Source organism: Stylophora pistillata, chromosome 4 (assembly GCF_964205215.1).
Source record: "Stylophora pistillata chromosome 4, jaStyPist1.2, whole genome shotgun sequence".
Classification (NCBI taxonomy): domain Eukaryota; kingdom Metazoa; phylum Cnidaria; class Anthozoa; order Scleractinia; family Pocilloporidae; genus Stylophora; species Stylophora pistillata.
Genome location: NC_142522.1, coordinates 14625409 through 14630360, shown reverse-complemented (window position 1 = coordinate 14630360; position 4952 = coordinate 14625409). Strand labels below are relative to the sequence as shown.

Genomic DNA, 4952 nt, shown 5'->3' with positions numbered 1-4952 from the left:
TCCATTGTCTGACAGAAACTTATCTGAAACGCAGTAGCGGGCGAAGCGTGCTTTTGTAACTGAAATAACATGTGCTGCAGTAATGTCCTTGTTGAGCTGGTCAACTTCAAACCAGTCACTGTAGTGGTCTATGGTGACAGCATACCACCATCCTCCTTGCTTGAACAGGTCTTGTGAGATGAACTTCCGAGGGCCATGTGGAATTTTATGAGACAACATCGGTTCTTTTGGTAGTGATGAACTGTAACTAGCACACACAGGGCAGTTGGCACTTTCTTGGATTGCTGCTCGCATTCCAGGCTACTACATCTCTTCTCGGGCACGACGCACCATACTTTCACCACCCTGATGGCCTTGGTTAAGTTTTCTCACCATAGTAGACTGTAATTGCAGAGGAATGACGACCTTATGAGACTTGTACAAAACACCATGATACTGCTAGCTCATCCCAGCATGGATAATAATGACGGAGCACTGTTGGAATGTGGGACTTATCAGGCGGCCAACCATGAGCCACAAACTGACAAAGGACAGACAGTGTACGGTCACCTTGTGTTGCCACTCTGATTTCCTCCTGGGTACTTTTTGCATTTCGGGGGAATCTAGTTCTAGGGACTCGAGCTCTGCTCCGAACAGCTCTTGAGTATCCCCTGAGTAACACTGAAACACTTCCTCTTGGGTGCCAGAGGGTGCAGGATGCTTCAAAGCAGCTCTTAATGAAGTATCTGCCAAGTACATATACTTGCCCTTTTTGTACACCACTGTCAACTTGAATGGCTGAAGCTGAAGAATCATGCGCTGCAAGCGCTTGATGGGCACTACTTAACGGTTTTTTTTAAGATGGTTTCAAGTGGTTGGTGGTCTGAATGGACTACAACATTTTGCTTGCCATACAGGTACTGATAGAGCATAGTGCTACTTTGATGGCCAAACACTCTTTTTCAGTAGGGGCACAGTTTATTTCAGTGGCTGACAATTTGGAGCTGGTGAAAGCCACAGGTTGTCCCTCTTGTAACAATGCTCCTCCCAAGCCTGTGTCACTGGCATCTACTTGCAACACACATGGTTTGTTCATAACAAAAACTTCAGCGTCATTGCATTTGTGATTACATGCTTGGCTTCTTTGAAGGCTTGGTCATGCTGCAAGGACCACGACCAGACTGCATTGACGTGTGTTAACTCGGTAAGAGGTTTCACAATTTCGGCAAGATTCAGTGGGAACCGTGACAAATAGTTGCACATACCCAGGAAATGCTTAACCCCCCTTAACATCTTGAGGTGGGTTCATGCCAACAATGGCTTGGACACGATCAGGATGTGGGAAAATCCCAGTCCCACTGAGGGGATGTCCCAACCAGGTAACTTGCTTGACTTTGAATTGAAATTTCTTAGGGTTTAACTTAAAGGTTTACTGCTTTGCAGTGCAACATTAAGTTCCATAAGTTCATTTCATTGATTCTTTTCTGCCTTCTCAACAGTTTCTCCGCTTCCAAAGACATGTGTTATCTGCCTTGTTAGCAACACCTTTCAAACCCTCCAGTACTTCGTGTTGCCTTTGTCGATATTCTTCTGGCCCCAAACTTACACCAAACGGCATATGCAACTAATTGTATCTTCCTATTGGAGTATGCATGGTAGTTAAAAATGAAGAACTCATCCAAGACAACGTTAGTGAATCCTTTGTACACATCCACACAGGGAAGAATTTTGGCGTTACTCAGCTTTGGTGTAACTGCCAAGATCCTAAGGTTGCGCGTACTTGGAAACTCAACAGTTACAGGGGTAGCAATGCGCGAGGCGATAGACAATTCGAACTCAACTCGTAGAATGACTAACACACGTTTAATCACAGTTCAAGATAGACGAATTACACTGGTTGCGACGATGATGACAGATCGTGAAAGTCACGGTAGCAAAGTTCGTGGTCGCGGAGAATAAAACGAAGTAGAGTAGAAATATAGGGTAGTTTAGTGTCGAATAGAGTCGTGTAGGTTCGAACTGAAACGATAATTACATACAAAAAGCTAAGATACAACGTCAGCTACGTAGTCGTGTTACAAACAAAATTTAGGAAGACTTATAGACAGTATTGGTTTCGTAGCATGACAACATTTCAACATTAAAAAACTAGTCATTTGACAATAATAATTCGAGTACCAAAAAAAAAGGAGAAACTTACTTTGGTGACGACTCGCACAGCAGAAAGTATAGCTCAAAAGGTAGCTTGTAGCAGATTGATCCTCTGATCGTAGCGGTTGCGGAATGACTCTCTCGCACGCTATCTTAAGTCGCCCTTTATAATGAGTGCATGCGTGACTGTGCACAGGATGTTACTTAAAACTTGTAATGTACACCATATGGAAGTGTTAGCTCATTTCCTACGCACGAACTTAGCCTACAGTACACGCACGAATCTGCGAATTCCTAACTAATACGCAGCAAATTTTAGCACGCTTCATCGAAACTAGAACTAACGATTATTATTAGAATATGTCGTAAAAAACAGAGGGCGTTTTAAATCTAACATTTGGCTGTAACTCATCCACAGAAGGAATAGGGTACTTTGGGATCTCGATGGCTTTATTTATGGTTTGACACCTGTAGGCTAGCATCTGGTTTTCTCTGTAGACACTGTTAGAGATCCATGCAGTGGGCCCAGTGACTTTCTTCAAGATACCCTGTTTCTCCATGTCCTTTACTGCCTCTGCTACTTTCGACATCTTTAGCAACAGGGAACCGATGGGTGCAAGCTTGAACTAGAGTCACATTAGTAGGGTTCATGGAGATATGCAAAGTTCTTAATCTAGTATGCAAAGTTCCTAATCCTGTATGAACATCCTTGAAAACATCCAGGACAATAGCCTTGGTTAACTTTCCCCAAGGAACAGGCACATGAGGAACACTCGACTGGTTGGCATGACTCACGACAGGTTTCTTTTCGGCAGTGTCACTGCCCCCTGGGTACTTGATTGAAGTTGATGCACCATCCTCACTATTCCGGGCACTCGAAACTGACATCAAATTGCGTCCTTTTATCTTAATCAGCCCCAGCTTGACACAGTCGGATCCATTTAAGAGGGTGGTTGTGATCCCATAATCCTTTTACTCAACAACTGAAATTCAAGAGGGTAAAACTCTCCTTGAGTTTTGCAGACTAATTCTGTATCTGCCCCATAGTTGTGACGACACCTCCATAGGTGTGCAAAATACTGTGAGATGGCCAGAACAAGGAACTGGCATAAAATCCTGCTGGGCACATACTCCAGAGATCTTCCGTTGCCAGGGTATTGGCTGTCAAAGCTGTATCCAATTGGAGTGTTCCATGCAAAAGGTTTTTTCGTAGCAGATAATTTAATGGTGGCAAAGAACTTTTTCCTTTTTGCACTGAAACAGCACTCAAGAGTGAACGTCCAAAGAAAAAAAAAGATGCTCGTTTTGTTCACAAGCAGACCCAGATTCATCGACTGCATTCACATTCTGGGGTTTTCTCATGCACTTCCTGGCAACGTGCCCTTCCTTGCCACAGTTCCGACACATGTACTAAAATATGACTACATGGCACTTTTCTCTAGGGTGACTAGGCCTGGCTCTACAATAATTGCACTCATTTTGGTATGATCCTTGGCATAGATTATCACTTAGGGGCTGAGGATTCTTTCCTTTTAAACAAGAGGTTTTATCAGTCCAGTTGACTTGCTCTTGGTCTCCTTGTACTTTTCTCATCAGCCTTTTGCATCCGCGGACGATTCATAGTTCTTAGCTATTTCGACAACCGTACAAAATGCTACCATGACTCCTTCCTTCTTCTGATGGCCATTAGTATTCAACTTTCCTTGTAGAGTTTCGTCCACTAAACCAGTAATAAACCTGTCATGACAAACTTGATCCTCAAAGTCCCCCTTATTCACAATACTTGGCTCACTTTACTACTCGACATTCCCAGGTGCTAACTGATTCTCCTTCAGTTTGAAACATGCAACCCATTTCTTTTTCGCTCAGCTTGAACACTCGCACTGCCGCCAAATCTCTCAATGAGGGCCTGAAGAACATTCACTGAGTTATTATTATTAGTCTCTTCATCCTTGGCGGAAGCATAGCACAAAAAGTATACATACACAAATCGGGATTTTTCCACTGAGCCACTCCAGCTTCGCTGCCAGCGTCGCGTCCAGCCAGCTTTCGGAGTGAACCATCCATCACCGTACCGTAATCAATGTAGTCTAAAATAAAATTTTCTAGAGCCTCTCGATCATCTAAACCTTCTTGTATCTTAGGGACTGGAAAACCGACCGGTGTGCCCACCATTAGAACAGAGAACACAACGAAATTGAAAAAAAAAAACAACAACAACTTGACAACAAAATGGCGGGAACTGAATATGGAACGATTGCAATCACAGTTCCATGTCATGCACTCTAGACCAGACGACCAGAACTCACGGTAAACTTCTAGTGAAGATTCATCCCACCCCTGACACCATGTTGACCGGCCAATATGGACACGAACAGGAAGAGCTGGACAAATACAACGAGCAAACTTTATTCTGGCTGTCAGTCATGGTTTCTACACCAAAACACACAGATGCTTCTTCACATGCACAACACTGATGACCAATTACAGCAGTCTTACCAAGAGTAGCTATTGCTCCATTGATCACAACGTTCACAAACTGATGTCCGTAAAAAGTTATTCAACTTCTTACTTTGTTAAACGAACACCATGAGAACTGAAATAAAAGTACAAACAAATTACAAATGAGATCATGTAAATAATCAGATAAAAATACATTTCATGCGCCTCAAAAAGTCACAAGAAAAAGGAAAAATAACAATTTACAATTAACGGTACAACGATGTCATAAGCAACTTTCACTTAAACTAAATTTCAAGTCTTAACTTACTTCACAAAACGAGAAATCACAATTAAAGAATGATACAAATTTCTCAATTAAA

At 42.6% G+C, this 4952-nt stretch overlaps 1 long non-coding RNA gene across 1 annotated transcript; it reads right to left on the bottom strand.

The window, feature by feature from the left end:
* Positions 1-1823: 1823 nt before the first annotated feature.
* Positions 1824-4492, bottom strand: LOC148732576 (uncharacterized). Its single transcript, XR_016000508.1, has 2 exons — positions 2180-4492; positions 1824-1998 (listed from the first exon to the last, which is right to left on the bottom strand). It is a non-coding gene; the product is annotated as an uncharacterized LOC148732576 (long non-coding RNA).
* Between the last annotated feature and the right edge of the window lie 460 nt (positions 4493-4952).